The sequence below is a fragment of the Pseudorca crassidens genome, chromosome X (assembly GCF_039906515.1).
Source record: "Pseudorca crassidens isolate mPseCra1 chromosome X, mPseCra1.hap1, whole genome shotgun sequence".
Classification (NCBI taxonomy): Eukaryota; Metazoa; Chordata; class Mammalia; order Artiodactyla; family Delphinidae; genus Pseudorca; species Pseudorca crassidens.
The window spans coordinates 102827544-102853095 of NC_090317.1; the positions used below are offsets into that span (position 1 = coordinate 102827544).

Below are 25552 nucleotides of genomic sequence, written 5' to 3' on the forward strand. Positions count from 1 at the left end.
GATAAGAGGGTGAGATTAAAAAGTCAAGATATTTAATTTCATTTTTGTTGGTTTGTTTTGGTTTTGTTTTGTTTTATATTTCTTACTGAATTGCTGTAGCAAAAAGAGATGTGCATGTATTATAAGTGTGCAGCTCAATAAAATCTTATAAACTAAATTTACCCATAACACTAGAACCAGATCAGGAAACAGAACATTACCAACTCCACAGACTCCTCCCTCAAGCTTCTTCCAGCCAATCACCCCACTATTTTTGACCTCTAACATAACATGGAATAACCTGGCCTATATTAAGAATTTTATATAAATGGTGTCATAAAGTATATACTCTTGTGCCTGGCACATCTGTTCAGTATTGCGTTTTTGATATATTGGTGTGTATAGTTGTAGAATGACCATCCTCAATGCTGTATAGCATTCCATTGTGTGAATATACCACCATTTATTTTTCCATTCTATTATTGATGGTCAATTAGGCAATTTTCAATTTGGGGCTATTACAAATAGGGCTTCTACCAACATACCTTTGTTGAACATATACGTGCATGTCTGTTAGATATATGCCTAAAGAGTGGAATTGCTAGGTCAAAGAGAATAAATATGTTTAGCTATAGTATATAATGTCAAAGCATTTTCTAGTTATTATATCAATTTATACTCCCACCTGTACCTCTAGTATATGAGAGTTCCAGATGCTCCACATCCTCACTAACATGTAGTATTTTCTTTTTCATTTTAGCTATTCTGTAGGTGATGTAGAAGTGCACAGTAGTGAGGATTTATTTCAAGAAAGATTTAATTGCACTGTGCTTTACCTCCTCAACTCAAATGAGAGGAGCTTTGGGATCTATTAGAAAATCTTCAAATGTGTTTCCAAGCTTGAGGAACAAAAGGACAAGCATCTGACTTGTGCTTATGAATTTTAAAGGCAAGACCTATGGCTGGTACCACCCCTTGCTCTTGGCAGAGTGGAGAGGGCTGACCACAGAGCCGGCTCCTTTTTCAAAAAAGTAGGGAAGAGGTGCAGGTTTCCTGGGGATCAAATATGACCTTGAAAAAGGGATCCAATCTGGGTCTTCTTAGCATTTACTCCAACCCAGAGGACTGGTTGGAATACCTAGGACCCCAATTATAAACAGCTGAAAGCCAAGATGCCAAAGGTAAAGTTCTGTACAGTCAGCCAGAGAAAAGGCATTCCCCTAACCAAGGAGTTGAAGTGGGAGGTCTCCAATTGGAAAATTGCTAAGGACCCCATAAATGCACCCTGTGGGAAGGAAAGAGGTATTATTGGAAAAATACTGTCACCAGAGTACCCCAACACCTCATTCCAAATGAACCAACCACTTAAACTTGCGCCATTTTCACCATTGCCCTGGGGTCAGCCATGTAGTAATTAGCAAACAACTAAGAGAAGAAGTTAGTTCCTGTCCTTTTCCTGCTGCAGGATTCCAGTACTGGAGGAGGTCTGTGCTTAGGAAGGAGAAAAGTGTAACTGAATAAGTTTGGCATTTGAAATAACACTAGACTAGACTGGAGTTAAGTCATTACATGATGAACTTGTCAGTGCTTTAAAGAGATTTAAATATTTTTTACTGGTTAAGAGGGACTGGAAAAACCAGGGGGCATGTCAAGGATTTCATCCAGGGGCAGACAGAGAACTGACCCAGAGTAAGAATTAAAAGGAGGAGGATGAGAAAGAATAAGGAAGAATTTCATATAATACAGGGGATTGACTTAATGTTTAAAAAAACAAAAAACTCTGATAACCTCAATGTTGATCCTCCCGATGATATTCAGTCTTTCACAGGCACAGTTTATAGGCAAGCAATAAGCAGCAAGATGTTTGAAGTTTACGTGAAAAGTGCTACAGTGCATTTAAAGACAAACCAACCTCAACTACTACCTAAGCATGTGCTTTAGAAAAAAGGCAAAATCATTCAACCGAAGGTGTCAGAGTGACATCTCTGAGTGACAACAGCCTCTACTGATCAATGAACAGTGATAACTGTGGGCCTGTGCCTTAACTTGAAGACTGGCCCATTGAACTGTTCTGACAGCTCTTGGCCTGTGCCTTAACTTGAAGACTGGCCCATTGAACTGTTCTGACAGAAACAGTTCTGCTCCAGTTATAACAGCAATATGTGTGATCAACCTACAGGCTACTGAAGTTTCTGTGCCACAAGTAAATTCCAGTGAATGTTCGAGGGGTACATGGAGTGTAAGCATTCCTATTCCTATTCCTATTTCTCCACCACCAAAGCCTACAGCCTTTAGAGTCCATTCTTCAACAAGTCTGGTAAACCAACCACATAGACCTTCAGGGAATGTAGCCAAAAAATTTACCTAATCCTATAGTAGGAGTCAGAGGACATCCTCACCTCATAAAGAAGAGCATCCCAAGAAAACCAAAATGTAAGAGAATAAAACAAGTGAAGATGCTAACAGTCTTGTTTTGAGTGGGCATGAGAAAACAGAAATAAAGGAACAACTGTATATAAAAAAAATACAACTCAACTGGAAACTAAGAGACTTCTCTTTTGGCTTCTCAGAAAACATCAAGTACAAACCTCTCCAATATCCCTGGTCTCCCTGCAAATTCTATTCCAGTTATCAAGGATTCAATAAAACTGAGATTTAACTGGTCAAAATAACTTCAGTGGTCCATAAACAATATCTGCCAACTTAACCTGTTGTCTTCAAATGCTAAAAAAGGAGAATAGAGTGTACAAGATTAGACATGACTAAAAAAGGATTTAGGTTTATTTGCTGACCTCCCTGACTCGGCTAATCAGCATTTATTAGGAAGTCCTAATTAGTAAGTGCAGAGCCAGGAATGCTATTATTAATTTGTTATCAACAGTATGAAGGATGGCAGATATTGATAAACTTAGTTATTCTTTCTTAATCTGGCCAAAGAAAACTAACAGATTTTTCCAAATAACATGTTTTATGAATTCTCCATTGTGCTCCTTTCTGTCATATGTACATTTTTCATGAAAAATTTCAATTATTCAGTCTCTCCCTCTATCTTTCTAAATTAGTTTTCCAAAGTTGGAGTATAGTCTTTACACCTTTCGGAGATGCATTAATTGAGGATTTCTTTTCACCATTACTTAATAGGTCTAACATAGGTACACTATTTCTTCTTCCCACATTTTTGTTCTCTGTAGTCACTTTGCCTTCCCTTCCGCTACCTGAGAAAATATGGTATATTAACAAGTGAAATGCACAATGTCTGGTATTTTGTGTAGCTATGGATTTAGGATTTAGATTAATCTCGTTTTGTTTACACAATGGGGAAAATTCAGCTTTTTAAATACTTCATAGAATTGCACCCAAACTTTGCAAGTAGGAAACTTGGACATTTTCTTGGTAGTGACTTTTTAATTCTAATTTTCATAACCTAGAGATCAGGCTGTTGCTTTCACATGATGTATGTAGTATCTCATGACTGGAGTTTGTTTTGTCTTATAATATCTATACTCCTTTTGTTTTTCAAGAGCTATATTGTAAACAGATGATATATTACCTCATTGAAAATACATTTAAAACATGCACACACACACATACACACACACAAAAACTTGCAAAATAAAAAAACAAACAAACAGCAACAACCAACGCCAAGGTTAAGAGGAAAAATCAGGAATGAAATAAGCTAAATGTTTAGTATTAAAGGAGTTGGGATTGTGAATGTATTTAACTGTGCTCAGTATTTCTAATTTTCTGTGACACAAGTATACAACATGTGTAATGTTAAGAATATAAAAATAGAAGTTTGGAGCTGTTGATTTAGAACAAACATTAGAGAGCTAAGGATTTAGATTTTACTTTAAGTGGTTAGATTAATTTAATGATAGTTCAGATTGTCTATACATTTAGAAGTTTTGGTGGGAAATCATAGCATTTCCACTAGATATATTCTATGTATATAATGTATATGTATGTATGTATAGACATGTGTATGTCTCTGTAGATGTTGTGTGTATTTCTGTGTATGTATGTAAAGTTCAAAAGCATTTTATTGCTTATCTCATTATATATAGTACTTTTTAAGTTACAGTTGCAAAACTTTACAACAGATATGGAACTCTGCCTTGCTGGAGCCTAGAAAACTATAAAGCAATAAAGAGCCAAAATGATTTTTTATACATGTTTTCATGTGGATTTAATGGGATTATGGGATATTTGATGGTAGAAATGCCACAGTGTTAGCTGAATCATCAAATAATTCCTAGACTACTTCTAACATCAATGTCTGGAGGTTATTTCTAAGTTATACTTGTAACCTTGGGTCAACTTTATGATGCCTTTAAGCTTAACAACACTAAACTCTTTGAAACTGTTAGGGGGGTAGTCTAGAGCCTTAAAAAAAATCTAGATAATACTGGTCTCAATACCTTGTAGATAGCCCAATGTTCCAAAAAGATTTTTGCAAATTCCTGGTAGAGGCGCTAAAGTAGAGGGAGGAACTCCAGCTCTGATTGTCTGCCTTCAATTAATTCTTATCCTCTACTTTGTGTCTCAGGATTGTTCCTTTCACTCCAACCTTAAGGGGAAAACCTAATATGAGACACATACCCTACTCCTGGAGACCTGAAGCCAAAAGCAAACAGGATATTATTATTTTTTAATTCTACTGAATAGTATATGAGCCTGATATATCAAAGTAAATTTAAATTGTATGTTAGATATACTTAGCCTTCAAATCCATTGATTACCTGAGTATAGGATATTTCTCCCCAAATCCACTGCCTCAAATAGCACTTTGGCCTCTTGACACTTCCTGAATCCTTCTACTCATCAGTTGAACCATATTCTCCCAATGACACTATTTTCTTACTCTATTATAGAAAACAATTCAGGGTTTATTAATATCTATTTCTATAACCACCACTTATAACCACTGAATGAGAAAAATATCAAAACAAAAACCATATGGAAAGGAGATCCCGGGATGGGGAGAAATTTATATTTATTTTTTACAGATCCATTGACTAAATTTGTCCAGTCCATTTTTAAAGAGAGTTGAGACAGCATTAATTCATACACGTTGAGAAATATTGGCACTGTGCTTGGCTCTAAGAATACTGTACTGAGTGAAATAGACAAAACCCCTGCGCTTACATATTTCCTTGTCTGGAGGAGACAAACAAATTATCCTATAAATAGGCACAGTCAAGAGCCGTGATGAGTGCTGCATAGAGTGTAAGTTTTGTTAAAGTGTACAGGGAACCTAAGTTCAATTGAAAACTCAAGGAAAGCCCTTCTGAGATGGAATCATGTACAGCATGCCTTCAAGTATGAGAAGAAGCCGGGCATGGAAAGGGCAAGGAGGAAGATGGACAAAGGGGCCTGAGGTAAGAACCTTGGGTGTTTGAGAGAATGAAAGAAGGTCAGGAGTGAGAAGCATAGGGAGCATGTTAGCAGGGCAATGCAGGGCAAGAAGTTTGTAGAGGAAGATAGAGGTCAGCTACCAAACGATGCGAGATATTATTTTTGGTATAATTCTTGGAAATTCTTGAAAAGTTTTGGGAAACAGGTGGCATGATCCAGTTGACATCTTAAGGAGATCACTCTGTAGTTTAGGAAGAATAGATCCAAGAACAACAATGAATGACATTTATTTTCATAAATCTAGAAAAGGTTATGAAATTGGAGATACATTACACAAATTAGATGTCAGATAACAGACCTTTTCTGGAAGAATTAGGTGTCAGGGAATAGATTCAATTTGTCTAATGAGAGAAGTGCCTGTTAGGAGCATTAGAATTCTAGAATAAAATTCCTAGTAGACAATACATATATGAACTTTCTCATGTAAGTAAAGGTATCAACTACCTGAAATGCCTTTTCCCATTTGATCGTCAAATGGAACATCTGATTCTAATATTCCCATGGATCAAAACCTTGTAAGGTCATTCAGACGCAATTTCATGGGGGCAAAGCCAAAAACTGCAGGTCTAATTCATACTGCCTTTGCCTTCACACATCTCCACACAGCTGATTGTGCAACTGCTGCAGTGAAGAATAGGGCTCCTAAATTTGAAACTATATCACCCACATCACTTATCATTAACATGTGTCCTAGTCACTTTATTAATTATATAAATCTTTTGTACAAGGGTCCCTGGGATGGTGGACAGACAGTACGTGCAGCACCATCGGCTGTCGGTGCCAATCATTTGGTGACTATGATTAACTATATTATAGATTCGTTAGGTGCTTTTTAATCATGTTTACACATTTTAAGAAATAATTGAATTGGTTGCACAGATGTGATAATAAGGAGGCAAAGACAGAAGACCACTATATGCTAAAATTGGTTTTACGCATTTCAGCAAAAATACACCACATTAACCTCACGTTAATATTCAGAAAATTTTCTACAGCCCTTGCTTACCTTCTGGTACAGATCTGCATTTTCCTAACAGCTGGGAGTGTACAAGTTTAAATCTGGTGTAGGTTGCTCTATTCCCCCAGTATATTTCCTTCCTTGCAAAACTATTGTGGAGCCTTTAAATTTGAATTTTCACAGTAATTCACAGGAAGTTATGCTGCAGCCAGTCTCAGCTCTTAATGGCTTATTCACATGTGATGACACACGAAGTAGGCTTTATTTTGTATTTCAGGAAATTGACTGGTGCATTGTGTTTTTCTTTTCTGGAGGTTGAAAATGTTAGCTAGAAATGCCCCCAAGCATAAAAGAGATGAAGACAAAGCACAATTGGTCAGAGGCCCTAAAGGTTTTCATAACATTCATTCCTAATCTTCCAGAAAAAAATCTTCAACTTTGCTTTCTATGAAATAAAAAATTCTGGCATTGATTATTACCCATTCTTAGTCCATTCAGATATCCATTGAGTGGAACTTTCCCTGTAAATCAATAAAACAGGTCTCAATTTCAAAAACGCTTCATACAGTTTCAGAATTTGTTTTCAGAGGGTGCCACCGAGGGAATCCTAAATCAGTTCTTAATTTTCTATAATATACAAAATTTTGGGTTTGCTCTCTGCTATCACACTGATGAAAATTATAAGTAAAAGGGGTTAAGAGAGCCCGAGGGAGAGCACAAGGAATTTTCTGAATCTTCTTTCCTAATGTCCTGAATAACAGAAAACAAAGGAATTGGCCTCTCTGAATTTGATAGCTGGAGGGGAGAGTATGGGGGGAGGGGAGGTAGAGAAGCACATAGTTAACTAAACAGAAGTCACAGCTGCTCCCCTATCCAACTCCTTGCCTGCTTGTTCTGAGGCCTTTCGTTGGGCAGAATTGGAGAAATAGCATGGTAAACGATGATACGAGATGGACGGATTTGCTCTATACTGGAAACAGCAGCGAGCAAGTGGTGAAGACAGAGAATGGATTGGATGGTATCTGGGGAATGAGAAGACAGGGGCTGGAGGAGACTAGGTTTGGGAGTCTGGGAGCATTTGGGTAGAGGGGGAGGAAAGACTTTGATTCTACTGTCAAGCCTGTGATACCCTGACAGAGAGAAAAGGACAAAGAGAGGTTTAAGTTGTGTTGACTGTTAAAAAGTATAATCATGCATAGCCATTTCTTTAGAGACTAAAGTCTAGATATCTAAATAAATAAATAGGTAGGAAGATAAATAGATAGGAGGTAGATAGATACAGATGTACGTAATAAAATAGCTATCATTTACTGAGAACCTACTATGAGTTCAGCTTTTTGATACAATATCTCTAATCCTGACAAGGTAATTAATATATTGTGCTCATTACACAGATGAAAGAACTGAGGTTTGGAAATATTAACTGGCTTGTTCAAAGTCACACAGGTATTAAATGGACATACTGAAGATTTTAACCTGATATGTATGAACCCAAAATCTATTAACTTTTTCCCTCTATCATGCTGCTTCCTTGTGCATTCTTCTTTCTAAGCAAAGTACAGCAAGCTTTAGGAGGAAAGAATTTTTGAGCTTCCCCTTTCATCCTTCTTCTGCCAACATAAATATTTCCTCCCTAAATTGAAACTGGAGAGCTAATATTTATTACATAATAGGACATAATTTAAAGGAACAAACAATTATCTGGTTCAATTGAATATCGTTTGACTTATTTCTTCAGATAGACAGGACTTTTAGTGGGGGTGACAGAACACACATAGAAATATAGAATCACTGGTTTGTGATACTGATCCATAATAGGCATCCTCCCTCTCTTCACACATATCACAGGCAAATTTGTGTTCTTCTCAAAGACCCAAAGATTCATACAGAAACAAGAAAAACAAAAAGCAGTACAGAAGGCCCAGTTCTCCAAATAAAACAGGAATATCACAGAAACACAAGGCAGCACAGCTTCACTGATCATTTGCCTACCTGGAATACTGTCGGCAATATTCAGGTTTAGCCCTCTTTTTCTTATCAGAATGTTTGTCTGGCAGTGTTCTTACGGATTATCTATTTCTGCTGAATAACTTGCAGCAGGGCTGCTAATCAAGAGAAAAAAGAAGCTGCCTTTGGTGATGAAAATTGCTTTCTAGTGACTGATTGTGCTAATCAATCTTCTACAAGGGAAATCAGGAGTAAAAGATGGCCAATAATTGCAAAACACTGCTGCACACATGAAGAAAAATAATTGACGCACAAAGCACAGAAAAGCAACTCTTGAGAAAATGTTGCGGAGTTAGCTATTTTAAAAATATATACATTGGAAAGTAGTTTTTCACAGTTTAACACCTAAGCTTTATTTTATTTTATTTTTTTCTAAGCTTTATTTTTAATATAGGTAAGGACTATGCCTACTTTACTCTGGCATTATAGTATTTAATGACACTGCATAATCTGAGAGTAATCTAGGATTTCTCATTTGGAATCTGAAAACTCATTGAAAGTTATAAAAATTATCAAGATTGTTGATGCACAGATTACATTTAGCTTCTGATCATAACTTTTTTGTGTATGATAATCACAACTGAATTAATAGCAGAAAATCTTTATTTCTAATGATCCCCACCTGTCAGTGCAGCTCAAGTAATGATCTACAGTGTTTCAGCCTCTTTGTTTAGAGCTTGCTTACAAGTTCACTGTGATATTACAGCTATGAAATCCAATTTGGCATTGACTCTATAGCAAGTTTTGTGCAGACATTGTAAAGTAGAAATAAAACTTACACTCTTCCCCATTAAAAAAAAAGTATGGATGCTTTTTCAATCTGTTGTGCATCTAAACCAATTTTTCAGGACTTTATATAACTTAAGAGCCAACTACACAAGAGATCTGGAATCATACATGTGAGTAAAATATGTGAGATAATGCCTGAAATTTGGGAAATCAATTTTGGCTCCTTAGAAGCACATACATATCATGTTTCTTCAAACCTAAGAGAGCATCAGTTGTAAGACTCACTGAAACAATTGAGGAAGAAATATGTCACGAATTAAATTATGATGTATTGCATTAATGAAAGTCCTACATGACACATGATCTGGTCACACCAGCCTCTTTTTGCTTTGAAGTTTTCTTCTGTTTCCAAGTGATTCGGAATTTTTTCCTGCTTGCAGTATATTAGACAATTTCAAAGGAACGTAATAAAACCTGAAACAGCAAAGTCTCTACGATGGGAATCTCTCTAAGGTCTCATGAAGCTTCTTTTGTATTTCTTTGCACAAAATCATGAAATTGTATTCACTCCTCCAAGGACAAATATTTGCTTTAATAGCAACAAATTTGTGCCCTACTGCTGTATTTTTGAGGTCAAATAATTCTATATTTCAAACCAAACGATACCGATAATTTTGTAATGCAATGAAACTCAACATGCTTAGTAACATAACCCAACTGAAATGATATTAAAAACTACAACCAAGAGTGCATATGTGCAGGCAATGACAAGTACGATGTAACTGCCAGCTGGACAACATAGAATACAGACACATCCTGATTTCAGAGAAGTTAAATGTGAAAAATGCCCATCTTAGAATTGATATGATACAGTAATATATTGCAAGGTGAAACTTTAGAGATGATGATGTTCAGTTCCTTCATTTTTCACAGTAGCTCTGTTGGGCAGCACCCTGCAGACCTATAAGGCCTGTACTTGTCCAGCTTCAAAACCAAAGAAAGAGCCCAGCGACAGAGACATCAATGGTTTAATGGATGGGGGAGCTTACTTCTGAAGCAAGGTCCTGGAGCAACACCCCACCAACCACCACATGTGGTAGATGGCGGGCAGGACATGGCAGCTGTCTTTGCTCCTGGGGCACTGGGGGTGGTGGTGGGGAGATGGCCAGTTGTAGGGGAATTGATGTCAGGTGGGCTCATTAGTTACCAGGGAAACCAGTAGAGGGGCACGCCCCTCACAGGCCCTTTGAAAAGAACAATCACTAGCTGGGGCCTGGGGCAAGTATGTAGGAAGGTTGGTCAAGCGGGTAGAGTATAGGTGAAGCAAACACTGGTCGGGCAGTGGATGTACAGAGAGCAAGAGAGCAGCCATCTTGAGTGGCCTGTGCATACAAGCTCCATGAGGCTCAACAAATTAAGAAAAGCTGTCCCAGATGGTGGTAGAATCTAGACAAAAATCCTAATTTTTAAGACAACAACTTACACAATTTTGGTGATCTGTCCCTTTTAAATGATTTATTACTTTATGATTTTCTTATTATCTTGTGCTCACAGCTGTTATTTGATTGAGGACTGGTTTAACTCATCATTTTATTAATCACTGATTATTGAACAAGACACACAGGTTGCTTCTGTGCTTTACTAAGTGAACCTACTTGGCAATATAAAATGTTAATCCATTACATAATTTCAATGTCTTAGTTTCTAGTAAGTAAAATTATTATACTTGATTAATCTTCCTAAAATAACCCTTTCATTCTGTGAAATTAAACGTCTTCCTTTTGTTTGCTGCATCATTTCTAGATTTCTCCATCCAATTTTGAAGGCTTTTCTTAATTTAGTGTCACTACTCAATTTGATTTCTCTCCACTTGAAACCATATTATCCTGCTTTTTACTTTAGTCATTATAACTACTACTAACAAAATGCCTGTAAAATTATTGTTTAATCTCAGTTTTAATTACTGACCATGGAATCTTCTGAAAAGTAATTTATTATATTAATTGGCTTTGGCTACTAGCACACAATGTACACCATATCTGTGCTTTGACTGTTACTCACTTTTCGATGCATTTCACAGAATCAGAAAAGTAGGTTCTGGAGTCAACATACCATTGGCTATGAGCTGTCACGTTTGACTTCTTCACCTGGCTTTAACAGTCCTTTTAAAAGTTGGCTTTAGTGGTGTGCAGTAGACATTGGCACACATCAAGTATATGTGAAGGCATTCTCAAGCAGAATATCACCTTTTCAATTCTTCTCTCATGAAAATATATCTCTGTCAGTAATGAAGCTTCTTCCTAAAACAAGAAACAAAATTTAAAAACCATTAAATCAGGCATCACTGAATACATTAAAATTATTGCTGTATAGCAGATGGTTGATACTGACTTCTGGTTATTATGTCTCACACATCTACTCTGCCAAAAACAATAGTGCTCAAAAAACTGAAGGACTAACCCAATACAAAAATAAGAAACTTCATAGTAAAAACAGACTTACTAGTACCTACATATGTTTGTCATCATTCAGAAAGTGTTCTGGATCAGTAGAAGTATGTTTAACTATGGATCAAAGGACAAAGGAGGAATTATATGTTGTTTGAGTTGGTTTGTGGTAGGTGGTAATTTCCTTTCAACTTTTCTCTTCTTCTTTATCTTAACAGACTGAAATCCTAAAAACAATCTTTAACCTGAAAGCCACGGTCATTTTGCCATAAAGATTAGTCAACAAGGCATACGTTATAAACTGTTGATCACATTTCTATTTCAAATACAATTATACCATCCTACATAATTATAGATATTATGATTGAATCATCACCTTTTACATGGTAAAACATACACACATATAGCATTATACATAGCACCATATAGACATGAAATTTTATTTTATTTATTTATTTATTTTTGTGGTACGCAGGCTTCTCACTGTCGTGGCCTCTCCCGTTGCGGAGCACAGGCTCCGGACGCACAGGCTCAGTGGCCATGGCTCACGGGCCCAGCCGCTCTGCGGCATGTGGGATCCTCCCGGACCGGGACACGAACCTGCGTCCCCTGCATCGGCAGGTGGACTCTCAACCACTGCGCCACCAGGGAAGCCCAACATGAAATTTTAGATATTATGACCACAGGCTTTACAAATTCAGGTTTCTTAAATCAGAAAATAAATTAAATATTCAAAAATAGATCATTTAATTAATATGGTGGAATATTAATGACTATTAGAAATTATGGCTTCAAGCAATTTCTCAGTGTATAAGAAAAGTTAAACTTATATTAAGGTTTTTTAAGTTTTAGTTATATGTTTTTTATTGTAGTTATATTGTTTTTTAAAGCATATCATATTATACAACTAATGTGGTCCTAGTTAAAATCTATACATATTATATGTAGCTACCAATATATATTTATTTATCTATATATTAATATTTAGAAGGTATACCTCCAAATGTAAAATGAGAACAGTGATTGCTATGAACCATGGCATTATGAAATACTATTCTGATAAATTAAACGGGATTAATTTGGTGTTTTAGTATGTTCATTTTATGTTATTGTTCTTTTTTTCTAATACAGAGTATTCATATTTTCTGGAAGATTTATTCATAATACAATATGAAAATATTCCATTATGCCTACTGATTAAAAAAATAAAACTATCTACTAATAGGCCAGGATATTTGCTAATTGCATGACATTGGTCAAATATGTGTTCTTTGATCACTTTCATTACCATCAAAAAATCTATGGTCATATCTGTAGAATTGATAGATCCTTATTCTGACAGACCCATGTAACCTATGCCTGCACTGGGTATAATAATAGGTAACAGGATTGTTTTAAGAATGAAATGCAATAATGTATTAAAATACCTAGTGTACTGACTAAAAACTAGCAAGCACTCAATAATAATAGTTAAATTTTTCTTAATAAAAATGTTATTTTGGATGTTTTTACTGACATATCAGCAAACATATGCATCTTAAAAATTATGACAAAATTAGTTAAATAATGTTAAACCAAGAGTTGAGGACTTTATTACATTGTATTGGAAACATGCAGACCTTCTGCTTACAGATACTTCGAAATCCCGTGCATATTTCACCAATCAGTGGGTTCTATGCCCATCTAAAGGTATTTCAAATAACAGCTTTTCCGATTCATAGATTTCTATTTAAGGAACTAAATTTACAGTTCAAAATTAATCCAGAATTAAAGTATTGTAAACCTCACCTCACCTCTCCATACCTCCAACTTATTTTTCTAGCCATGTCTGCAACTCTTAGAAAAACAATTAGGTTAGGGAAGAAAACCATGACCTTCTTATTAAAATGAAACATCCAATAATAATAAAGTGAGAATTTCTCAGAGGGCAATCATCATTGTACATCAAAGCTCCAAAATATTTCCTGAAATTTATTTTCTCTTTGTGTTTCTTCCTAGGTACTATAGAGACTACTATATTGGCCAGGGGTGGAAATGGAGATTGGAGGGGAGACAAGTAGAGAAACTCTCTAAGAGCCACAATACTCATCTCTGGATATATTACAGCATTGTTGTCTTTATTAAAGGTTAACATAATGCTTTCAATTTATCATAGTGTGTCCATGAAGCAAAATCTCTCATACCTGTCATGAAAAAGAGCTTATACATGATTCTAGATTTTGGGAGGTTTAAATTCAACAAAGCAAAGTCCAAAATGAGGTTCTTCTCTGGCCCAAGTTTGACTTTCTAGGTTCTACTTTCTAGTCTAGGGACTTAACTCTTCCCAAGCATTAACACAAGAAAAGCCCACTTTTTGAAGGAAGACTGCAGGAAAAGTTTATCAAACTACATTGCCATACTCGAACATATACAATAGATCCACACCTACCATATCAGGTACAGTTTCATAACACAGTATTCCCCATCCCCTCAAAAGTCTAAGTCCTGATTTTATTTAGCACCCATTCTGGTATATTAGGACTAGCAGACTAACAGAATGGTCACTCCATACAACCTAAAGAATGTCAGCTACTGATTCTGTTTGGAAATACCAAATTATTTTGATGCTACAAGGACCTATTAATTTTAATATTTCCAACTTAACTGACCATCACCAGAAGATGACATAAATATACTAAATAAGAACATGAGTATTTAGAGACACTTTCCTTGTTGAGGGATACAACAAATATTTTTAAATTATAGTGCACAATCCAATTTTAATTTTTTTCCTTATATTCTCACAGAGCTCTTCTTTACTGTAGAGACTGGATGTCTTATAAAAATGCAAATATATTCTTTTTATCTACATTAATATTAATAACTAGAATTTTTAAAAGGTAAAAATTTGTTTCAGTCTAGAGTCAAATCTGGAAAAAAAATAAAATCCTTAATTCAGTTGATATTTTTCAATATGAAATACTATTTTTCTTTTCACTTTAAAGGAAATAAACGTGGATAAATGTTATTAACGTTTAATGAATGATTAATAGCAGTGACTTTTCCATAATAATTTATTATAGAAGAGTTTTATCATGTTCAAGAGACATGTAAATAATTCTATGCAATGCCATTTATAAACGCTTTATAACGGTTTGATAGAACATTATTTAGAACCTGTTTCAAACATGAAAATGGTAAAAACAAGCCTCCTAATGACTGAATCATAAAAGTCTGTGTTCTCGTTAATCAAGTTTCTTAAATCATTCCTAAATGTTACCTCAATTCAAAATGCAACTTCCATTTCTTATTCAGTTTTGCCCTCAAGTAGGAATAGAAGAAATCTACAGCACTCAACCCGGAGTAAGCACCAGGCATAGAATTGTTAGGTGGAGTGGTAACAAAAGTTCTAGAGCATTACCTGTCATCCAAGCCTAGAATATTCTGTTACTAACTGTAGATAGATTTTTCAGTAAGAGACGTAGTAGGCAGGAGTTTATGACAGATTTTTACACAAACCTTTCCAACTAATTTACTGATACTAAACCTAACTTAGAAATGAATGTCACCTATCATTGGAATATGGGAAATTTCCAACCATATGTGGCATTTTTCTCCTCTCTGGCTTCTTCATGGAAATTTCATTTTAATTCTGCCATTGCAGATCCATGGTACATAATAAGCCTTCCAGAAACTGGCTGAGGAGAAAACTTCTCCCTGGCTTTCCCTGGGGGTAAGGAGTCAAGCAGTCCTGTCTCACTTGGGTGGGGTGGGGGGATTCTTTAGAGGTTGGTTCCTCCTTAGCCACTGGTCACAAATGAGATTTAAGGAATTTAAGAATACTTTCGTTGTACCTCTTCTCCTTCATGCCCTTCATCTGCTTTCTTTAGGGACTAAACCATTGGTTAAATTCTTGAGCATGTGCAATCAGCAATACCACAGTCAGGTAAAAAAAAAATTATATATATATATATATATATATATATGTAAAATAAACAAACCAAAGAAAATTTAAAAAATAAGGAAACTCCTACAGTACTATAGTGAACACTAATCCAAAATTTAACAAAAACCATTTCACATGTAAAAGATGTTTTGAACTCTGTAGTTGTTGTGTTGTAAATAGGAGAGAGCTGTCCAGCCAATGTCTCCAGCCCTCGTGCCTTCTCCCTTGGTTTTCTCTTCAACCTTCATCTTTCTCTCCTCACCACCCTCCTCCCTGCTCAGGTCTGCCTTCCCTGCCTCTATCTCCTCTTCTCTCCTCTTTATCTTACTTGCTGCTGCAGGATCCTTTTCCTCAACATAACTCTGGTCATAGCGCTCCTTCAAGGACCTGTATTTCCTTACATAAGCATGTCTGACCCAAGTCCCTCAGAACACATTTGTCTGTGGACATGTTACATGGTGTCTGATGAAAAGAGGAATCTTTGATCAAATATACTTGAGAAATTCAGGGTAAACAAGTCAGTTTCTCTACTTCTCGTAATCTTTGATATCCCCAAAACTCAGTGTGAATTTTTTTTTTAATTTTTATTTATTTATTTATGGCTATGTTGGCTCTTCGTTTCTGTGCGAGGCTTTCTCCAGTTGCGGCAAGTGGGGGGCACTCCTCATCGCGGTGCGCGGGCCTCTCACTATCGCGGCCTCTCTTGTTGCGGAGCACAGGCTCCAGATGCGCAGGCTCAGTAATTATGGCTCACGGGGCCAGCCGCTCCACGGCATGTGGGATCCTCCCAGACCAGGGCTCGAACCCGTGTCCCCTGCACTGGCAGGCAGACTCTCAACCACTGCGCCACCAGGGAAGCCCCTCAGTGTGAATTTTTAAGTTAGAGCTAAGGTATGAAATACTTCCCAAATTTATTGGTCCATCAGAATCCCTTTTTGCAGAACATCTTCCAACATCTCAAAGGAGATTTAAGAACACTTTTGAGATACTGGTCGACAGTATAATGAATCAATTCTAAACCTGATGTTCCATGAACTTCATAATAGGAGCTTGTATTAGTTTACTAGAGCTGCCATAACAAAGTACGATAAATTGGGAGGCTGAAAACAATAGAAAAGTCTTCTCTCATAGCTCTTAATGCTTGATGTTCAAAATCAAGGTGTCAGCAGGGCCATGCTCTCTCTGAAGTCTCCAGTCTCTTTCCATACCTCTTCTTGGCTTACGGTAGTTGCCAGCATTTCTTGGCATTCCTTGCCTTGTAGCTGCATAACTCCAAACATAGTTGTATTATATGACTCACAAATATAACATACTTAAGGGAAAGACTTCTTATATTTCCTTCTACATCATAGCATATAATAACTGAAAATATTTTATCAAAACATGCCCACTGTGTTATTAAATCTGGGACTTGTAACTATCTGTAAAGGTGTTGTCTTCTCAGATAGTTCTTTTTGCTGAATCTTCTGCAATATTCATCAGACTGTGCTGCTGACATCCTCGTGCATAATGAACCTGGGGGCAAATATTTCAGATATTTTCTATAAGGAAGACTAAGTCTATAAATCGATTTCTTTGAGAGAAGAAATTTAAAAATTAAGTGTCTGGTACTCAAAGGGTCAGTTCAGAGTTTGTTCTTTGTTCAAACCATAACTTCTCTCTGCTCTTGGAACTCGACTCTTGGCAGAAAAATAGGCCTAAAATGTTCTTTTGGGAATTAGAGAGAAGGAGCCAGAAAGGGCTGATGCTGATGTTTGCAATAAACTTTGAAGAATTTGGTAAATGTTCCATTTATCCTAAGCTAACCTTCTGACAATCTTAGAGAAAATCCCTTTATAATAATGGATTCTGAAGGTAATTATATATGTTTGCCTAGGCCTGGCCCCATAGCATGGGCAGAGCCAAGCCTCTACTTAGCGACTTTGCTACACATACATACACATTCATAAATATGTACACATATCAAACACACACATTCATAAATATGCACTTATAGACACACATTCATAAACACACACACACACACACAGACGTGCATGCACACACTAAAACCCTGCACTAATCTTTACATATCTTGAATATTCCAAATCTTCCAGGTAAAATGGAGAAAGAAATGTCCGTGATGGTTTCAGCATAAAATTTATAATTAGGAGTTTCTATTGTCTCACCATTGAGATAGGGAGCACAATGAAATAATGACAGCTAATTTGTTTTTAAATAGCATGGGAGGGCTTTCCTGGTGGCGCAATGGTTAAGAATCCGCCTGCCAATGCAGGGGACACAGGTTCGAGCCCTGAGCCGGGAAGATCCCACATGCTGTGGAGCAGTTAAGCTCGTGCGCCACAACTACTGAGCCTGCGCTCTAGAGCCCACGAGCCACAGCTACTGAAGCCCATACGCCTAGAGCCCATGCTCTGCAACAAGAGAAGCCACCGCAATGAGAACCCCACGCGCCGCAACAAAGAGTAGCCCCCGCTCGCTGCAACTAGAGAAAGCCCGCGCGCAGCAACGAAGACCCAACTCAGCCATAAATAAATAAATAAATGGATTTAAATAAATAAATAAATAGCATGCGAGAAGCTCCAGACCTCAGATCCTGCAACAAGTATTGTTTTAAAAGAACGCCATGCCATGTCCTCTCCCACTTAATCTATGTGAGCCACACACACTGGCATTCACTTAATTTCTTAAATGCTGTGCCTTCTTCTTTCCTGATTCAAGACTTTGTCCTTGTTCCTTTCTGTCACCTAGTTAACTGGTACTCTTCTTCCAAATTCCAGGTTAAATAGGCCTTCCTTGTGGAAAATTTGACTAGAACAAGTACTAGGTGAGCTCCTCCTTTTATAGTCTTTTATAACCTTGAGTATATCTCTTTTTTTGTGCTTTCAAAGTTACAATTATACCTTTTTTTGTGATTATTTAATGAAAGTTTTGTCCCAAACTAGACTATAAGCTAAGAAAGCTAGGATTATCTAATTTGCACAAAATTTTCTCCCCTGCACCTAATAAAGTGACTGGCGCATACATAGCAGATGAACAAAAATCATTTGTTGACTTGATGGGAGGTTAGCTATGTAAAGTCAGAAAGCACAAAGCATCACTGCCTTGTATCAGAATACATTCAGCTGCAGAAAAGAAGAGCTAAATACAGCTCAAACTGTAAAGGAAATGTATTGGTTTACATAGTTGGAAAGTCCTGATGTGGGATGAATTTCAAGGATGGTTTAATTCAATAATCAATAGAATCTTCAAGAATCCTGATCCCTTTCATCTCTCTCCTTCTGCAGCACCATCTTAGACTTGGCTCTCATCCATGGTCACAAGATGGTTGCCAAAAACTCCAAAGGTTACATGCTTTCTTGTCCATATTCAGAAGAAAAAATATCTGCCACAGTAAAAGAAAGAAGTCTACAGGTTCACAGTAACTGGGCTGGCATAGATCATATGTCCAGCACTGTACCAGTTGCTGTAGCCAAAGAGAAAGGTATATGCTGACTGAGCTAAGCCAATCCAGGCTTACCGGTTGGTGCTAATGATCTCATAAACAGGTGGATACCTGAGGGAATATCTTGGTAGTCTAAAGAAAAGGAAGAGATAAATGGATACTGAATAGACATCACACAGACTAAAATGTGCCATACTGATGCTATATAACTGTGCAGGACATACTGGGATACAGCTCATTAAGAGGGTTACAGAAAAGTGATAATGGACCTCATGGAGTGTTATGGACTCAATTGTGTCCCCTTCCCCCAAAATTATATGTTGAAGCCTTAACCCTCCAGTAACTCAGAATGTGATTGTATTTGGAGATAGGGTCTTTAAAAAGGTAATTATGTGGGGCCATTAGGGCAGGTTCTGATCCAATATGACTGGTGTCCTTATAAGAAGAGGAGATTAGGACACAAACAATACAGACAGAGGGATAGCCATGTGAGTTCACAACAAGAAGTTGTCCATCTGCAAACCAAGGAGAGAGACCTCAGAAGAAACAAACCCACTGACACCCAGAACTGTGAGAAAATATATTTCTGTCATTTCAGCCACCCAGTCTGTGGAATTTTGTTATAGCAGCCCTAGAAAACTAATACATAGAGATAACATAATTTCCAAATTAATTAGACAGCTATGTAGAACTTAATGGAAGTACAGTGATAAGACAGTAACACAGAGTTCATTTAGGGGTATCACAGATTTACGTGGCTTTTCACTGGATTCCACCTTCCTCCATCACACACAGCTTCCTATGATACTCTCATGCAAGTAAATTCCTGTCAGAATTTAAAAACATTCAAATTCCTTTTTTTATACTCTGGCTTTTATATTACTTCTCTTTTATAATCAGACTTACATCATCCTCCTAGAATCTATATGTTTCCATTTAAAAGATGTTTATAAATTCTAGATATTTTGCCTCTTGAACAAAACTGAACGAGAGCATGTTCATGATACTTATGCAGCAAGAGGAAGTAAGGTCTGCCTAAGAAAGGCTCCCTAAAAAATACACATGACTCAGCATCCCAGGGTTCTTGAAAGCCATTAGCCCCACAGTCTAACTCCAAGAACTGTTGTCATAAATCCTCTTCAGCAGATGTTCCCACTTCAACAACCTGACTGTTAGTAAATGTGAAGTGAATATTGACATTTTCCAACAGTTGGAGAATGACAGACAAATTCAGGGCCCTGCATCTACATAGACGCCAGGGTGGTTATTACAGAGGCCTCTAGATCAGAAGAGGAAGCAACTACAACATAAACCTACTAGCCCTTGAAAGAGTTGAAACCCAAATCCTCTGCTTTCCTTCTCTTAATTTACGGTTCCTATATCAGACATGAACGTAGGGTCATAAACTCAGCTGTACTAGAATTGCAGATTTATGTATTTCTTTAGGGCTCATTTTAATTCCTGTAATGATCTTTCATTCCACAGCCATTCTGGTTATACTCCATCTGCCCCACCATACCCATTCTTTTTTTTTTTTTTTTTTTTTTTTTTTGCGGTACGCGGGCCTCTCACTGCTGTGGCCTCTCCCGTTGCGGAGCACAGGCTCCGGACGCACAGGCTCAGCGGCCATGGCTCACGGGCCCAGCCGCTCCGTGGCATGTGGGATCTTCCTGGACCGGGGCACGAACGCGTGTCCCCTGCATCAGCAGGCGGACTCTCAACCACTGCGCCACCAGGGAAGCCCGCCACCATACCCATTCTTACCTCTCCCCTGCTTGGTTCTGTGCCCCAGAAGGCTGACATCTACAGGCTGCATATCCCATACTCCCTTGTTCTTGGGGCTTGAAATGAGAAAGCAGGGGGTAGCCAATTCCCCACCCTCACTTTTTTGCTGCTGGGCAGAGCCCTGAGCAGGATACAGGAAGCTTTTTCTTTTGCCAGCTATGCTTTCTGTCCTACTGGATTGTGGAGAAATCTAGGAATTTCCTAGATTCCACGTAAGGTGATGTCAGGCAGGCTGGTGCAAGGCAGGTGGGAGAGTACTATTTCCAAATGTTAACAATCATTTTAGCTAAATCGGTTCTTACTGGCTGAACATCAGCCCTCGTTCTTCTCTAATCCATGGCCCTCCCTGTGGGAGTGAGTGTGAGACTTCTGCTAGACTACCCTGTGGCTTAAACGGGGCACACTGACCTCACAGAATTATAACCCAATATTTTTTTAAAGAGAACTAGAACAAAACCTTGTTTCTGTAATTTCAACAAACATCTTACCTACTTTGAGACTCAATTTCTTCAACCAAAAGTGAAGATGATACATACCTCATTGGATAACTCTAAAGGTAAATGAACTCAGCATGTATAATATGCTCAGTAATGTGAATGACACCTAGTTTAAGGATGGTACTGGAGCAACCAGTCTATGATATAAGTGAGGCAAAGTGACATACATACATATGTATGTGTGTGGATATATATATATATGTATATCAGTGCTTTGAATTTGTAATAATATGAGCAAGTATATACTTTATATACCAATACAGAAATCATTACTTTTCAAAATAATTTGAAATAGCTTCTCTCATTTTATTTTGTTTGAATTTACTTTTTCGATGGCAAAATCAGGATGGATTCATGCCCTCTTTGTTACAAGATAAAATTTTGTGAGGTTGTAATTTCAACCTTACCCCAACACAACCCTGCCCACTCTCAACAGTTGCACTTTTGCTGTGCTGGTTTTTCTCCTTCTAAATCAGAGAAGAAAATGCTTTCTTTTAGATTTTGAAAAGTCTTGAAATAGGCAAGAAAAGTATTTTACATTGAAATCAACCATCTGGTCATTTTATCCTATTCTACATCTAACATCCAGAGTCGCTACAATATTTATTTATTGGATTCTTTATTCATGAAAGTGATGTTACAACTGTAAATTGCCATGAGTAGTCAGCAACTGCTTTTAACTGTTTCTTTTCCTTTTTTAAGTAATAAAAATTATCTTTAAGAACTATAATTAAGAAATGTCCATGAAAATTAGAGCATCAATTAAGAAATCTAGATACAAACCTTAATTCTGCCACTAATAATTTTGTAATCGCCAACAATTTACTCAGTTTCCTTACCAGCTAACGTAGGATTGGGATAGGTGATCCTTAAGGAACACTTCAAATTCAATTATTGTATCATGGTATTCCTAAGACATTTTTAGCATAAAATAGCACCTAATATATATTCAGAAATTCTACCTTGGGCCATATGCATTTAATAATCACAGCAACCCTATTTTGTAGATAAGAAACAAGACTGTGAGGTTAAGTCTATAACTCAAGATCTTACAGGTAGAAGAGTCATAGCTGGAAACGGTCATTTTGAATTTGAATCCTATCGTTCTGTAACTATTATCTTCTTTTCATTATGATTTTTCTAAAATAAACTGAAAGCTTAAATGACTGAAAAAAAAGTTTCACAAGCAATCAGTCAGCCAGTAAGTAGATAAGCAACAATTTTAGCAAATTTGAAAGACTGGTAAGTATTCAAAATGTGTCAGTTAAGAAACGTGGAGATATTTTTAATCCATTTATAAATAAACTATAAATATAACTCTGCATTGCTAGAGAATAGAAAAATAACAGCTACAAGAAAGAACACCCTCCTTCTGCCTCAATGGAACCAGAGATTGTTTTACTCTGAGCAGATGCCAAGGGTGTGGCACCTGCTACCTATTTTCCTGCTGTGCTTCTCTGGAAGGTGTTACTTTGTTGAGTGTTTGTGGAATTCAATGGATGGTTGGCTCATCTTCTTGAACAACACAGGAGTTAGGGGTGCTGACCCCTGCAGTTCAAAATCCATGTATAACTGAACAGTCGGCCCTCTGTATCCACGGTTCTGCATCCTTGGATTCAATCAACCATGGATCGTGTAGTGCTCTAGTATGCACTTGGTGAAAAAATTCCATGTATAAGTGGACCCTCACAGTTCAAACTCATGTTGTTCAAGGGTCAACTGTAGTTCCTACCAACATTTAATAAGTTTCTCCTACAGCACTCACCTAGCCTATGAAATATATTTTTAGAGCACTGATCTGAGGAAATGTACTTTCAAATGAAGACTGAATGACAATCACCTTCAGTCTATACAGTAGAACCACAACACTCATGGTGATTATTTGGCTGTCAGTACCACCAAAATTAATATTCAAGCTCATTTCCATACAATTTCAGCCATCTTTAGAGAAAGAATATTTGAAGTGTGGCACATCTTTGTCTTTAAGAAAAAATATTTAAAAGTTCAAATCTATATGAAGTGGCCACTACAAGTAAGGCTACTAATCTTATCCATGTTAGGTTTGCTTTTCACATCATGACAAAAATAAGCCCCTCCTGCCTACAGGACCATTTCCCCAGGTCAGAAGACACTACCTGCCAAATTGCCAGTAAACAAAGTACTATACTCCCTGTCATTGAGCTATTTCATACTTTAGCTCTTTGGCCCCAAATTAGTGTACCAGTTTCTTGGAAGAAATTAGTGCAATTCAGGGCTCATTTCTTTTATTACAACCATACGGATAAAATAAACTTCAGAAGCTTTTTTGCTGTTGTTAAAATAAATGCCTCTTAGCAACATTTTATGCAATGAAGAATTTTCTCTTATTTTAAAAATATTGCTTATAAATGTGCATCTAACCTTTTATCCGTGGTAGAAATGTTGGAGTCATCCTTTACATTTTCCTTTTCCTTAGAAAAAATCACCATGATTTGCTCATTTCACCAAATAACGTAAACAAATCTATTCTTTTTTACCAACAGCCAGTGTTGAGCTTGTTAAGAGTGTAGACTCTGGAACAACATATCCTGGGTTTACATCCAAGCTCATCCACCTCTTAACTCTGATCTTCAATAAAGTACTCAAACTTTCTCCACTACAGTTTCCTAAAAATACATATAATAATAATTTCTATTGATATGGTTGTTGTATTAAATGACTCATTATGTTAAAATTATGTATTTGGCACATACTGACTGCTAAATAATGTTAGCTTTTATCAGTATTGTCTCTATTATCATTGTCATAGTTTCGAGCCCTGTGATCTCATCACTGGAGAACTGTAACAATCACTGAATTGGTCCACTTCAATTCCATTCTCCAAATACCTTCTAGAGTGACCAATCTAGAGTACAAATCTGACCACATCACTCCTACACTTATAATCCATCCACAGCTTTCTGCCACTGACAAGACCAAAAGACAAAAGGTCCTCATATGGCAAAGAAGAGCCTCCATTATTGGATGCCATATTATCTCTTCAGTGCTATCTCATGCCATGCAGCCTCTCACATTATACTTCCTATGATATATCATGTTGTCTTGTGCCTTCATACAAGTGAAACCACGCTGTGCACACCTGCATTTCTTTGAGAGCTTTCTCTGGCCATCAAGGCCCATTTTCTCACTTGTATATCAGGCAAAAAGTGCTGGGGAATCAACACCTCCCAGGAGAAACCTATAATCAATGGCTAACAGAAGCTGGTGCATAAAAACTCACACTCCCATCATCCCTCAGTAATCACTTAGGAATAACTCTGAAGTGTATAGTCTATACTGTCCTTCAGAATTCCCCAGCAGGATGAAGCTCAAGTTACCCATAACAACTGCTTGAAAACAAATGTTTTATTCACCATCACCTCTTCGCCATCTTACTTCCTCACTGGTGTGTCCTGGTGTCACCTCCCAAATAAACCACTCATTCTCAAATGCCAGTGTTGGGGTCTGTTTTGGGTGGATCCCAAACTAAGACCTTACTGTATTAATCTAGGTAATTAACATTACCTGCAGCTATAGCCAGACATCTCATAATTAAACACAATTAACATCTTTTCTCACTTTTGTGAAGTCTAATGAAGACTGGTCAGTTCTTCTCCATACTGTTGCCATACCATCTGGAACACACAGGTCATGTCAGCAGGCAAAGCAGGATGAAAGAGGTACCCCCACTCTTAACTGCCTTAGCTAAGAAGTGACTTATGCTACTTTCATGCATTGTCCATTGACCAGAACCTGTCATATAGCCTAACTTAACTGCAAAGCAGATTGTAAATTATAGATGGGATAACTGGTGAGCACCAACTGTTTCTTCCCTACTCAATTCTCCAATTGTTCTACATTGTGCATCATGGTTCAACATCTCATCCCTCTGATATTAGATCAGAGAGCTTTCCTATGTGATATCTTAATGCTTTTTATAAATCTCTGTTCATTATACCAATATAACATGTTTTTGTTGGTTAGGCTAAACTAGCACACGGTGATTTCCTTGAATATAGAGATAATATCTCACTTTTCCTTTAATCCAAACTCTTAATAGAAAATAAGCTTCTCTTGTCAAGGAGCTTATAGTCAGTATTTTAAGATTCTGATTTTTGATAATCAAATTCCAAAAGCTTTTAAGTATATATTCCATAGTTGTCAAAATGGAAATTAATGACTAGGGAGAAATCAGAAAGAAGCTCAGGATAGTGTTTTATCCATCTCTCTGTCACATCACTTGTCAATTTCCTAGTATTTTTGGAGATAGTGAGAAGAAATATAACATTGAAATAGAGATTAAATTGAGTGGTTTTTACCTCTAGTTTTCAGACTACCAATTTG

At 37.0% G+C, this 25552-nt stretch overlaps 1 long non-coding RNA gene and 1 pseudogene across 1 annotated transcript in view; one reads left to right on the plus strand and one right to left on the minus strand.

Annotated features, from left to right (window-relative positions):
* Positions 1-25552, minus strand: part of LOC137217184 (uncharacterized) — a 260647-nt gene that overhangs the window by 213586 nt on the left and 21509 nt on the right. Inside the window, exon 2 of the long non-coding RNA XR_010940037.1 lies at positions 11204-11391. This is a non-coding gene — a long non-coding RNA (uncharacterized lncRNA). The remainder of the gene's footprint in view (positions 1-11203; positions 11392-25552) is intronic.
* Positions 1705-2651, plus strand: LOC137217277 (poly(A) polymerase alpha pseudogene; annotated as a pseudogene).